We start from the raw sequence: 14,929 nt of genomic DNA, 5'->3' as shown, positions 1-14,929 counted from the left end.
CCAGATCCAGTGTATGATGCTAGCCTCTTGTGCCTGTCCTATACTGTGAGATTTAGGGGAACTCATCTCCCACAGTGTAGGAGGCTGGCCTTGCTTGTAGTGGGTACCAAAGGTACTTACACCTTGTGCCAGGTCCAGTTATCCCTTATTAGTGTAGAAGAGGTGTTTCTAGCAGCGTAGGCTGATCGAAGGTAGCTATGGCAAAGCAGCTTAGGCTGAACTAGGAGACATGTAAAGCTCCTACTATACCACTGGTGTCATATGCACAATATCATAGGAAAAAACAATACACAGATATATTTTTATGACAATATGCCAAAAGTATCTCAGTGAGTACCCTCAGCATGAGGATCAGAAATATACACAAGATATATGTACACAATACCACAATTATGCAGTAATAGCAAAAGGAAGTAATGCAAGCAGTGTAAAGTTACAATAGATTGCAATAGGAGCACATAGGTACAGGGGCCACACAAACCATATACTCCAAAAGTGGAATGCGAACCACAAATGGACCCCAAACCTATGTGAGCTTGTAGAGGGTCGCTGGGACTGTAAGAAAACAGTGAGGGTTAGAAAAATAGCCCACCCCAAGACCCTGTAAGGTAGGTGTAAAGTGCACCTACAACCCCCAGAGAGCACAGAAGTCGTGATAGGGGGATTCTGCAAGGAAAACCAACACCAGCAATGCAACAACAGTGGATTTCCGGACCTGAGTACCTGTAAGACAAGGAGACCAAGTCCAAGAGTCACAACAGTGTTGAGAGTGGGCAGGAGCCAAGGAAATGCCAGCTGAGGGTGCAAGGAAGCTGCCACTGGATGGAAGAAGCTTGGTGTTTTGCAAGAACGAAGAGGACTAGGAAATTCCCCTTTGCAGGATGGATGTCCCACGTTGTGAAGAAGCTTGCAGAGGTATTCCCATGCAGAAAGACCGCAAACAAGCCTTGCTAGCTGCAAGGGTCACGGTTAGGGTTTTTGGATGCTGCTGTGGCCCAGGAGGGACCAGGATATCGCCCCTTGGATGAGGAGACAGAGAGGGCGCCCAGCAAGTGAGGGAGCCCTCACAGAAGCAGGCAGCACCCGCAGAAGTACCAGAACAGGCAATTGGAAGAGGAGTGAACGGGAGTCCACACGAAGTCACAAAAGGGAGTCCCACGACACCGGAGGACAACTCAGAAGGTTGTGCACTGCAGGTTAGAGTGTCGGGGACCCAGGCTTGGCTGTGCACGAAGGAAATCCTGGAAGAGTGCAGAGGAGCCGAAGCAGCTTCAAATCATGCGGTACCCAGCAATGCAGTCTAGCGTGGGGAGGCAAGGACTTACCTCCACCAAACTTGGACTGAAGAGTCACTGGACTGTGGGAGTCACTTGGACAGAGTTGCTGAGTTCCAGGGACCACAATCATCATGCTGAGAGGGGACCCAGAGGACCGGTGATGCAGTCTTTTGTTGCCTGCAGTTGCAGGGGGAAGATTCCGTCAACCCACAGGAGATTTCTTCAGAGCTTCTGGTGCAAGAAGGAGGCAGGTTACCCCCAGAGCATGCACCACCTGGAAACAGTCGAGAAAGCTGACAGGGTGAAGCGATACAAGGTTTCAGTAGTCGTCTTTGCTACTTTGTTGCGGTTTTGCAGGCGTCCTGAGCAGTCAGCGGTCGATCCTTTGGCAGAAGGTGAAGAGGGAGATGCAGAGGAACTCTGGTGAGCTCTTGCATTCAGTATCTGCAGAATTCCCCAAAGCAGAGACCCTAAATAGTCAGAAAAGGAGGTTTGGCTACCTAGGAAGGCGGATTGGTTACTAACAGAGGTAAGAGCCTATCAGAAGGAGTCTCTGACGTCACCAGCTGGCACTGGCCACTCACAGCATTCCAGTGTGCCAGCAACACCTCTGTTTCCAAGATGGCAGAGGTCTGGGGCACACTGGAGGAGCTCTGGGCACCTCCCCTGGGAGGTGCAGGTCAGGGGAGTGGTCACTCCCCTTTCCTTTGTCCAGTTTCACGCCAGGGCAGGGCTGGGGGTTCCCTGAACCGTTGTAGACTGGCTTATGCAGAGATGGGCAGCATCTGTGCCCATCAAAGCATTTCCAGAGGCTGGGGGAGGCTACTCCTCCCCAGCCTTCACACCTATTCTCAAGGGAGAGGGTGTCACACCCTCTCTCAGAGGAAATCCTTTGTTCTGCCTTCTTGGGCCAGGGCTGCCTGGACCCCAGGGGGGCAGAAACCTGTCTGAGGGGTTGGCAGCAGCAGCAGCTGCAGTGAAAACCCTGAAACGGCAGTTTGGCAGTACCCGGGTTCTGTGTTAGAGACCCGGGGGATCATGGAACTCATTGGGGTGACAATTCCATGATCTTAGACATGTTACATGGCCATGTTCGGAGTTACCATGGTGACGCTATACATAGGTAGTAACCTATGTATAGTGCACGCGTGTAATGGTGTCCCCGCACTCACAAAGTCTGGGGAATTTGCACTGAACAATGTGGGGGCACCTTGGCTATTGCCAGGATGCCCTCACACTAAGTAACTTTGCACCCAACCTTCAACAGGTGAAGGTTATACATATAGGTGACTAATAAGTTACTTAAGTGCAGTGGTAAATGGCTGTGAAATAACGTGGACGTTATTTCTCTCAGGCTGCACTGGCAGGCCTGTGTAAGAATTGTCAGATCTCTTTATGGGTGGCAAAAGAAATGCTGCAGCCCATATGGATCTCCTGGAACCCCAATACCCTGGGTACCTCAGTGCCATATACTAGGGAATTATGTGGGTGTACCAGTATGCCAATGTGAATTGGTGAAATTGGTCACTAGCCTGTTAGTGACAATTTGGAAAGCAGAGAGAGCATAACCACTGAGGTTCTGGTTTGCAGAGCCTCAGTGAGACAGTTAGGCATCACAAAGGGGACACATACATATAGGCCACAAACTTATGAGCACCGGGGTCCTGGCTAGCAGGATCCCAGTGACACATAACAACCACACTTACAACATAGGGTCTTCACTATGAGCACTGGGCCCTGGCTAGCAGGATGCCAGTGAGACAGTGAAAACACCCTGACATATACTCACAAACAGGCCAGAAGTGGGGGTAACAAGGCTAGAAAGAGGTTACTTTCTCTTTCAACCCCACCCCCCAAACGAAGGACAATAAGGCTAACCTTGGCCAGTTGAGACTATTGTCTAAGTGGTGATAAGTGGAGAGTAGCTCTGCAATAGACTGGTTACTCCCTTTATCATCCACTATATAGTTACTTCCCTGTGGTGATGTAAACCACCCTGTTTGAAGTTTGTTAGCTAACCAACAATGTGAAGATATATTTTCAGAGTTCCTATCAGTAAGTTTTAGTTTAGAACATTGGGAATTGTCCACTGGACCTATTTCTAGTGATGAGAATGCCAGACAGGGATGCTGTCTCAGTAAAGCCATAGCTGGGCAAAAACTTTGTCCATATGGCTGTAAGAGAGAACAGGGATGCTGTTTCTCTTTAGTTGGAGCAGGGCAGGGATGCTGTCCTATGAGCTCCACACTAGGGCAGGGCTGCTGTCCTAAGTGTTGTGAGGCAGTGCAGGGTTTCTGCACTAAAGTTTCTCTGGGAAGGTTGGAGGGATGCTCCATGTTAACTACAATGGTGGACTTTTTCTCACCAATATTAGTTATCCCACAGAGAGGTACTTCCACCTCAGGGAGTACAGCTATGCCAGCTGATGATTCCTTTGGTACAGGTGCCACCCCAGGAGAGGTTTCTCCCACCACAGGAATGGTATCCTGAATGGCAGGGTGGGTAGGGGATACTGTGATACCCTTTTTACCTGTTGTTGGAGAAGGATCCTGAGTTTTCAGGCCTTTTTCTCTCCTTTGCTTTTTCGTTTCGGTAGAAATGAGAGGGGACAATTCCTCAGGGATACCCAGCATGGCTGCATAGGTATAAAACTCTACCTCAGCCCAACCTGAGGTCTCTAGGTCATTACCTAAGAGACAGTCTACAGGTAAGCTAGGTGATACTACCACCTGCTTAGGGCCAGTAACTCCACCCCAACTAAGCTGAACTATAGCTAAGGGAAGAAACTTAGTGGATTTATAGACATCAATAATCTTGTACTGTTGTCCAATGATGTGTTGTTCAGGAGGCACTAGGGCCAGTATTTATACTTTTTTAGCGCCACATTTGCGCCACTTTTTGTCGCAAAAGCGGCACAAACTTACAAAATACAATTGGATTTGGTAGGTTTGCACCGCTTTTGCGTCAAAAAGCGGCGCAAATGCGGCACTAAAAAAGTATAAATACGGGCCTAGGTTTTCAGTCACCAAAGTGACACTGGCACCTGTGTCCTGTAGGCCTGGGCCCCAACACCATTTATTGAAACTGTCTGCCTGTACTTATCCATTGTAAGGGGACAAGCAGCCAGTGTGGCAAGGCCAATGCCACTAGGTGTGACAGAAACTGTCTTGGGACTGACTACCCCAGTTTCTATGATGGACCCATAAGTGAACCCAACTACACCCTTACTTTGACTGTTGCCAGCAGTCCCACCACTATTACCACTACTGCTAGGGACACTAGAGTTTGATGTATTAGTGGTGGTTGGCTCGGGGGATTTACCTGGACAGGATTTATCCCCTTGCCAATGGGCTTTAGTTTTACACACATAGCACCAAGGCTTTTTAATGTGGGTATGTTGTGAAGAAGAGGAAGAATTTGATTTATCCCCACCCCCTGAAGAGTGTTTAGGATTTGAAGAAGGATCTTTGGTTTTACCCTTATCCCCATGCTTATCCTGAGATTTCTCCCCATCTTTCTTCTTGCCATCCTTTTCACCCCCTGTATGAACTTTTCAGTTCACTCTTGTTCTGACCCATTTGTCTGCCTTCTTTCGCAATTCTTGGGGAGAGGTCAGATCTGAGTCCATTAGATATTGGTGTAACAAGTCAGACACACAGTTATTCAGAATATGCCCTCTCAGAATAAGATTATACAGGCTTTCATAGTCAGAAACTTTACTGCCATGTAATCACCCCTCCAAGGCCTTCACTGAACAGTCAACAAAGTCTATCCAGTCGTGTGATGACTCTTTTCTGGTGTCACTGAACTTAATCCTGTATTGTTCAGTGGTTAAGCCAAATCCATCCGAGAGGGCATCCTTCAAAACTTCAAAATTATTAGCATCACTTTCTCTAACAGTAAGGAGCCTATCCCTACCCTTTCCATTGAAAGATAGCCATAATATAGCAGCCCACTGCCTTTAAGGGACCCCCTGTACCATTCAGGGCCTCTCAAGTGCAGCAAACCACTTGTTAATGTCACCCCCCTCCTTGTAAGGGGGAACTATCTTGTGCAGATTCCTGGAATCATGCTCTCTCACAGGATTACTATCAGGAATACTGCTGCTGCCACCATGGGGTCCAAACCCCAATCTCTGTCTCTCCTTCTCCAGGTCTAGGGATTCCCTGTCTAGAGCCAGCTGTTGCTGTTTAAGCTTCAGCCTGGTCTCTTCTACTCTCCATTTTTTGAGTTACCTTTCTAACATGTTGTCTTCAGGGTGGGTGGGTTGGGAATGCTTGGACACTGAGGATAAATTGGAACCAACAGAGGGAGATCTGTCCCTAACAGCTGGGACTCTAACAACCTGGCCTCCAGGAATAAAAACATCCCTACTATGATGGGAGCTCCTATTATTACCAGCATTGCTCTGAGGTCTGCTGAGGGGCAGATTTGTAATAGAACCCTCTACACCTCCCTCAAGGGGTTCCCCTGAGTCAGAGTGTGAGCTATCTACTAACTTCTCAGTTGAAGTGCCAGCTAGGGACTTATCATTCTCAATGAGCAGGTTAAATAGAAATTCTCTTGAAGGATTCTTTCCTATCACTAAACCTCTATCAATGCAGAGACTCCTTAGGCTCTTTAAGTTTAAATTGTCATAAGTTGTATTGACCATTTGAAGAGATGTTCCTACATCAGACATGATAGAAGAAGGTTTAGAGACAGTGAGAAGAGAGAAAAAGTTTCAGGACTTTTTAAAGAACAGGAAAAAAACCTTTTTCAAACTTTTTGGAAACTTTTAGAAGTTTAGGAGTACTTTTCAGCACTTAGCAGAAAGTGTAAGAGAAGAAAAGCAACACTTTTTGGTTAGGTGTACATACACTGAACTTGTTTTGTATATTATTCTCTTATGAAAAGTACAAAATGACAAAGTGGTAAGTAGTTGCAAGTACTTATCCCACCGCTGCACAACCAATGTAGGAGGCTGGCCTGGCTTGTAGTGGGTACCAAAGGTACTTACACCTTGTGCCAGGTCCAGTTATCCCTTATTAGTGTAGAAGAGGTGTTTCTAGCAGCTTAGGCTGATAGAAGGTAGCTATGGCAAAGCAGCTTAGGCTGAACTAGGAGACATGTAAAGCTCCTACTATACCACTGGTGTCATATGCACAATATCATAAGAAAACACAATACACAGATATACTAAAAATAAAGGTACTTTATTTTTATGACAATATGCCAAAAGTATCTCAGTGAGTACCCTCAGTATGAGGATCAGAAATATACACAAGATATACGTACACAATACCAAAATTATGCAGTAATAGCAAAAGGAAGTATTACAAGCAGTGTACAGTTACCATAGATTGCAATAGGAGCACATAGGTATAGGGGCAACACAAACCATATACTCCAAAAGTGGAATGCGAACCACGAATGGACCCCAAACCTATGTGAGCTTGTAGAGGGTCGCTGGGACTGTAAGAAAACAGTGAGGGTTAGAAAAATAGCCCACCCCAAGACCCTGTAAGGTAGGTGTAAAGTGCACCTACAACCCCCAGAGAGCACAGAAGTCGTGATAGGGGGATTCTGCAAGGAAAACCAACACCAGCAATGCAACAACAGTGGATTTCTGGACCTGAGTACCTGTAAGACAAGGGGACCAAGTCCAAGAGTCGCGACAGTGTCGAGAGTGGGCAGGAGCCCAGGAAATGCCAGCTGAGGGTGCAAGGAAGCTGCCACTGGATGGACCTTGGTTTCAGGTCCTGAGCTCGCCCCCCACGACCGCAGCACCAACCTGCTGCCTTCTGCCTCTGTCCCACGAGCACGCTGCCGTTTGCGTGTTCGAGGCCCTCCTCCACCCGCAGGCATCCTCCTGCGCCTCATCCCTGGTGGCTAGTGGGCTCACTTGACCCGTGTGCCGCTTCCGCCGTCCTGTAAGTGTTTTTTGGCTTTTTTGTTTTTTCAGCGCCTCGCCGCCGGCGCTTCTGCCCCCTTTGTGCCCCCCTGATTGCTGTCTCCCCGATCGTGTATTGTGCCATTATTGTATTTCTGATTGTATTTCTGATTGTATTTTCTCATTGTATTTTCTCATTGTAACTGCTTGTAGTTTTGCTCGTTTTCAGTGTTTTTTGCCCCTTGTGCGCTCCCCGTTCCCTGCCGCTGCCTCCCTGCGGCCCCGCCCCCCTCGCGCCCCCATTTGCCGCTCCCTCCCGCCTCCCGCCTCCCAGCTGCTCCTCCCTCCCCCCTCCCTTCTTAATGGCTGGCGCTGCGCGTCGCGAGTGAGCGAACTCTGACCTGTTTCAGGTCCTGAGCTCGCCCCCCACGACCGCAGCACCAACCTGCTGCCTTCTGCCTCTGTCCCACGAGCACGCTGCCGTTTGCGTGTTCGAGGCCCTCCTCCACCCGCAGGCATCCTCCTGCGCCTCATCCCTGGTGGCTAGTGGGCTCACTTGACCCGTGTGCCGCTTCCGCCGTCCTGTAAGTGTTTTTTGGCTTTTTCGTTTTTTCAGCGCCTCGCCGCCGGCGCTTCTGCCCCCTTTGTGCCCCCCTGATTGCTGTCTCCCCGATCGTGTATTGTGCCATTATTGTATTTCTGATTGTATTTCTGATTGTATTTTCTCATTGTAACTGCTTGTAGTTTTGCTCGTTTTCAGTGTTTTTTGCCCCTTGTGCGCTCCCCGTTCCCTGCCGCTGCCTCCCTGCGGCCCCGCCCCCCTCGCGCCCCCATTTGCCGCTCCCTCCCACCTCCCGCCTCCCAGCTGCTCCTCCCTCCCCCCTCCCTTCTTAATGGCTGGCGCTGCGCGTCCGCGCGCCGGAGGCAAGCCCGTCTGCGCCCGTCCGCGCCTGGACCGCGCCGAGCGCCACCCCCCCTGGCCCTCGCGCCCCCCGCATCCGCTACTCGATCAACGAACTCCGCGCCTTCAACCCCGGCCCCTCCACTGAATGCTGCCGGGCATCCCCGAAGCACACTAAAGGACCTTTTTCCTGCCGTACCTGCAACTTCTCCTGCATCAGAACGACCAATCCAACTACTGAAACATTCAACCCCAACCACCTGAACTGCATCCTCATCAACACCCGCTCCGCACGAAAACACGCCATCGAGCTCTGGGATTTGCTCGACACCACTGCTCCTGACGTGGCTTTCCTGACCGAAACCTGGTGGAACGACTCCTCGTCTCCGGACATCGCCATCGCCATACCGGACGGCTACAAAATCACCAGAAGAGATCGAACCAACGGAATCGGCTGCGGAATAGCCATCGCTCACAAAGCTACCCTCAAAATCCACACCCACTCGGACGACACCCTCAGGACAGCCGAACACCTCCACTTCCAGATCCACACGGACCCCAACACGACCCTCAGAGGAACCCTCATATACCGCCCTCCAGGACCAAGAGGCCCCTTCAGCGACACCATCGCCGACCTTGCAAGCACCCACGCCCTCGCTTCCCCGGATTACATCCTCCTGGGAGATCTGAACTACCATCTGCAAAAATGCCAACGACGTCAACACCGCATCACTGACCTCCAACCTCCTCAACCTCGGACTCCGCCAGCTAGTCAACACGCCCACCCACATCGCCGGACACACCCTTGACCCCCTCTTCACCTCAAGCAACCACGTTTCCTTCAGCCACACCTGCGAACTCCACTGGACCGACCATCACTGCGTCCATTTCACCTATAAGAAAACCACAGAGCAACACCGCATCCAGCTACCTCCCCACCGCCGCTGGGGCAAAGTCACCCAAGACCAACTGACCAGCACCCTCATCAACAACCTTCCACCCGACGCAACCGACCCGAGCACAGCCGCCATCAACCTCCATCAATGGATCCTCGACTGCGCCAACACCCTTGCCCCTCTCAAGAAACCCACCGCCACCCAAGGAAAGAAAAAACCAGCCTGGTTCACAGACGATCTAACCACCTCCAAAAGCATCTGCCAGAAGCTCAAAAAGAAATGGATCCAAGAACGCACACCCGACAACCTCGTCGCCCTCAAAAACGCCAACCGCGAACACCACCAACGGATCCGCATCGCCAAGCGCGCCCACTTCACCGAACGCATCAACAACAACGCCCACGACTGCAAAGAACTCTTCGGCATCGTGAAGGAACTCTCCAATCCAAAAGCCAACTCCAACGACATCCCGCCCTCCCAGAAACTCTGCGACGACCTCTCCACCTTCTTCCACCAGAAAATCGCTACCATCCACGACAGCTTCAACACCGGTCCACCGCCAGACCCCACCCCCGACGTCTCCTCCCGCGACTGCCGCCTCACCGCCTGGACCCACGTGGACGAGGCAGAAACCATAACAACCATGAACACCATCCACTCAGGCTCCCCCACGGACCCCTGCCCCCATCATGTTTTCAACTCAGCCAACGCCACCATCGCCCCCGAACTCCGCAAGATCATCAACCTCTCCTTCACTTCTGCCACCTTCCCGGACAGCTGGAAACACGCAGAAATCCAACCCCTCCTCAAAAAACCCAAGGCCGACCCCAACGATCTCAAAAACTTCCGTCCGATCTCTCTCCTCCCTTTTCCAGCGAAAGTCATCGAGAAGATCGTTAACACTCAGCTCACCCACTTCCTCGAAGACAATTCCATCCTGGACCCCTCACAATCCGGATTCAGACGAAACCACAGCACTGAGACTGCTCTCCTCGCCGCCACAGATGACATCAGACATCAAATGGACAACGGCGAAACCTCAGCCCTCATCCTCCTCGACCTATCAGCCGCCTTTGACACCGTCTGCCACCCCACCCTACTGACCCGCCTCCAGGAAGCCGGCATCCAAGACAAAGCCCTCCACTGGATCTCATCCTTCCTCTCCGACAGAACGCAGAGAGTCCGTCTCTCCCCTTTCCGCTCCAAAGCCACCAACCTCATCTGCGGCGTCCCCCAAGGATCCTCCCTCAGCCCTACGTTGTTCAACGCCTACATGGCCCCCCTCGCTCAACTGGCCCGCCAACATCATCTCAGCATCATCTCCTACGCCGACGACACCCAGCTCGTCCTCTCCCTGACCAAAGACCCGCTCACCGCCAAAACAAACCTCCACGAGGGACTAAAATCCATCGCCGATTGGATGAACAACAGTCGCCTGAAACTCAACTCCGACAAGACGGAAGTCCTCATCCTCGGGCGCACTCCCTCGGCCTGGAACGACTCATGGTGGCCCTCCGTCCTCGGACCCCCGCCCACCCCTGCCAGCCACGCAAGAAACCTCGGCTTCATCCTGGACTCCGCCCTCACCATGTCCAAACAGGTCAGCGCCGTCTCCTCCTCCTGTTTCAACACCCTTCGAATGCTCCGCAGAATCTTCAAGTGGATCCCAACAGAAACCAGAAAGACGGTGACCCAGGCCCTCGTCAGCAGCAGACTTGACTACGGCAACGCACTCTACACAGGCATCCCAACCAAAGACATCAAACGACTCCAACGCATCCAAAATGCCTCCGCCCGACTGATCCTCGACATACCCCGCCGAAGTCACATCTCCCCTCACCTAAAGGAACTCCACTGGCTCCCGGTAGTCAAGAGGATCACCTTTAAACTCCTGACCCACGCTCACAAGGCACTTCACAACACCGGACCCTCCTACCTCAACACCAGACTTAACTTCCACACTCCAACACGTCAACTCCGATCCGCCAACCTCGCCCTCGCCATCGTACCCCAAATCCAGCGCAAGACATCCGGCGGCAGATCCTTCTCCTTCCTCGCCGCCAAGACCTGGAACTCTCTCCCCACATCTCTTCGCCAGACCCAGGACCTCCTCGCATTCAGAAGGCTCCTCAAGACCTGGCTCTTCGACCGCTAAATCAGCAGCGCTCCCCCCCCCCTCTCAGCGCCTCGAAACCCTGACGGGTGCATAGCGCGCTTTATAAATACTATGATTGATTGATTGATTGATTGGTGTTTTGCAAGAACGAAGAGGACTAGGAACTTTCCCTTTGGGGGATGGATGTCCCACTTCGTGGAGAAGCTTGCAAAGGTGTTCCCATGCAGAAAGACCGCAAACAAGCCTTGCTAGCTGCAAGGGTTGCGGTTAGGGTTTTTGGATGCTGCTGTGGCCCAGGAGGGACCAAGATGTCGCCCCTTGGATGAGGAGACAGAGGGCGTGCCCAGCAAGTCAGGGAGCCCTCACAGAAGCAGGCAGCATCTGCGGAAGTACCGGAACAGGCACTTGGAAGAGGAGTGAACCGGAGTCCATGCGAAGTCACAAAAGGGAGTCCCACGACACCGGAGGACAACTCAGAAGGTAGTGCACTGCAGGTTAGAGTGTCGGGGACCCAGGCTTGGCTGTGCACAAAGAAAATCCTGGAAGAGTGCACAGGAGCCGGAGCAGCTTCAAATCACGCGGTACCCAGCAATGCAGTCTAGCATGGGGAGGCAAGGACTTACCTCCACCAAACTTGGACTGAAGAGTCACTGGACTGTGGGAGTCACTTGGACAGAGTTGCTGAGTTCCAAGGACCACGCTCGTCGTGCTGAGAGGGGACCCAGAGGACCGGTGATGCAGTCTGTTGTAGCCTGCTGTCGCAGGGGGATGATTCCGTCGACCCACAGGAGATTTCTTCAGAGCTCCTGGTGCAAGAAGGAGGCAGGTTACCCCCAGAGCATGCACCACCTGGAAACAGTCGAGAAAGCCGGCAGGATGAAGTGATACAAGGTTGCAGTAGTCGTCTTTGCTACTTTGTTGCGGTTTTGCAGGCGTCCTGAGCAGTCAGCGATCGATCCTTTGGCAGAAGGTGAAGAGGGAGATGCAAAGGAACTCTGGCGAGCTCTTGCATTCGGTATCTGCAGAATTCCCCAAAGCAGAGACCCTAAATAGCCAGAAAAGGAGGTTTGGCTACCTAGGAAGGAAGATTGGCTACTAACAGAGGTAAGAGCCTATCAGAAGGAGTCTCTGACATCACCTGCTGGCACTGGTCACTCCGAGCAGTCCAGAGTGCCAGCAACACCTCTGTTTCCAAGATGGCAGAGGTCTGGGGCACACTGGAGGAGCTCTGGGCACTTCCCCTGGGAGGTGCAGGTCAGGGGAGTGGTCACTCCCCTTTCCTTTGTCCAGTTTCGCACCAGAGCAGGGCTGGGGGATCCCTGAACCGGTGTAGACTGGCTTATGCAGAGATGGGCAGCATCTGTGCCCATCAAAGCATTTCCAGAGGCTGGGGAGGATACTCTACCCCAGCCTTCACACCTATTTCCAAAGGGAGAGGGTGTCACACCCTCTCTCAGAGGAAATCCTTTGTTCTGCCTTCCTGGGCCAGGGCTGCCTGGACCCCAGGGGGGCAGAAACCTGTGTGAGGGGTTGGCAGCAGCAACAGCTGCGGTGCAAACCCTGAAAAGGCAGTTTGGCAGTACCCGGGTTCTGTGCTAGAGACCCAGGGGATCATGGAATTGTCTCCCCAATGCCAGAATGGCATTGGGGTGACAATTCCATGATCTTAGACATGTTACATGGCCATGTACGGAGTTACCATGGTGACGCTATACATAGGTAGTGACCTATGTATAGTGCACGCGTGTAATGGTGTCCCCGCACTCACAAAGTCCGGGGAATTTGCCCTGAACAATTTGGGGGCACCTTGGCTAGTGCCAAGGTGCCCTCACACTAAGTAACTTTGCACCCAACCTTCACCAGGTGAAGGTTAGACATATAGGTGACTTATAAGTTACTTAAGTGCAGTGGTAAATGGCTGTGAAATAACGTGGACTTTATTTCACTCAGGCTGCACTGGCAGGCCTGTGTAAGAATTGTCAGATCTCCCTATGGGTGGCAAAAGAAATGCTGCAGCCCATAGGGATCTCCTGGATCCCCAATACCCTGGGTACCTCAGTACCATATAGTAGGGAATTATATGGGTGTACCAGTATGCCAATGTGAATTGGTGAAATTGGTCACTAGCCTGTTAGTGACAATTTGGAAAGCAGAGAGAGCATAACCACTGAGGTTCTGGTTAGCAGAGCCTCAGTGAGACAGTTATGCATCACACAGGGGACACATACAAATAGGCCACAAACTTATGAGCACTGGGGTCCTGGCTAGCAGGATCCCAGTGACACATAACAACCACATTTACAACATAGGGTCTTCACTATGAGCACTGGGCCCTGGCTAGCAGGATCCCAGAGAGACAGTGAAAACACCCTGACATATACTCACAAACAGGCCAAAAGTGGGGGTAACAAGGCTAGAAAGAGGCTACTTTCTCACACACTGCATGATTGGTAGTTCAGGTTTCAGAATTACATTATCATTTATTGTCATTTGCTCAGTATTCACTAGAGCCCAATAACAAGTCAAAAGCTGTTTTTCAAAAGGAGTACAGCGCTCCACAAAGTCAGATAGTTTTCTAATCCAAAGCCCCAGGGACACTCTTGTTCTCCCCTGTTCCTGATTTACATGTAAATCAGTGTTTCCCTCTTGCACTGCGAAACTCAATGTCTCTTGCTTAGTGCAAATAGTAAGATACTCTAAAATATTTTGTTTTACCTGTGACAACATCTGACTATTTTCTGTATTCCACTGAATTCCATTCCCAGAAACTGCACATTTTGCGACAGTACTGCTGCCTTGTCTGAATTAATTTTACTTTGCAAAAGCTGTCTGAAAATAACATCAACTTCGTGCTCAGTGTAATCTTTGAAGGAATGCACTTCAACTGCCAACAACCGTGGGCTGCTCTGCACACAGAGAGCTACGCTCTGCTCAAGAGGCTCACACTGGCCCCCACCATTACTGGAATGTGAAAAGCCAGATTTTCCTACAACAGCAGTTTTATCTCGCAACAATTTGTTCTGGCTAATTTGCTCACGTAAATTCTTATTTTCATGTTCTAACTGCCTGCATCTCGCATGCATTTTTCTGTAAGCAGACAAAAGTATCCAAACCCTTCTGTCAAGAACAAAAGGGACACCATTTCTTTCAAAAGGCACATTTTCTAAATATGAAAACACTTTTGCTTTATCCAAGCACTCATCCCAAGACTCACAAAGTCCTGATAAGCAAGAAAACATGTTTCTCACAGCACCATAAGGCAGTTTAACTTCACATGCATTTTCAAACATGGTCTGTTGTGCTTCTTTCATTCTCTAAACAACAAAAACAATTACACTTTTAAATAGTGCACTTCCAAGCCCCAATTCGACTCCCAGACTGTTGACAAACGCCAAAATGTTTTTCTTTCCTTCTCTTACCTTATGACCGAGCTTACAAAACTTCTCTGGAATGCACTTCTTAGTTTAAAGAAGACATTTATTATTATAACTTCACCACGAGGTTCCTGAAAGTCGAGATTAGTAGGTTGGAAGCACACGTTTAAAAGTAGTCACAGCAATGAAAGCAAAATATATAAAAGTACTTCTCAATTGCAATGTACTCAGCAAATACGTGTGATTATATTATAGCATAACTTCAAAGCAAATAATAAAAGTCAAAATGTCATCACTGTAGGGCCTATCACTGCTCGTCATCCTTCTCATGCCTGCAAGTTGATGACTCCTGTTCAACTGCAAGAAGGAGATTTTCCACCCAAACGGGAGGCCAGGCAGCTGACGTCCGCTCCTGACTGAAGTCCTGGAGAATCTCCCCTCGCTGCTGCCCAGGGCCACTGTAAAAAGCCTGGCCCCTTCCTCTCAGACCTGG

This window comes from Pleurodeles waltl, chromosome 3_1 (assembly GCF_031143425.1).
Source record: "Pleurodeles waltl isolate 20211129_DDA chromosome 3_1, aPleWal1.hap1.20221129, whole genome shotgun sequence".
Taxonomy (NCBI): domain Eukaryota; kingdom Metazoa; phylum Chordata; class Amphibia; order Caudata; family Salamandridae; genus Pleurodeles; species Pleurodeles waltl.
This window is presented reverse-complemented; position numbering follows the sequence as displayed.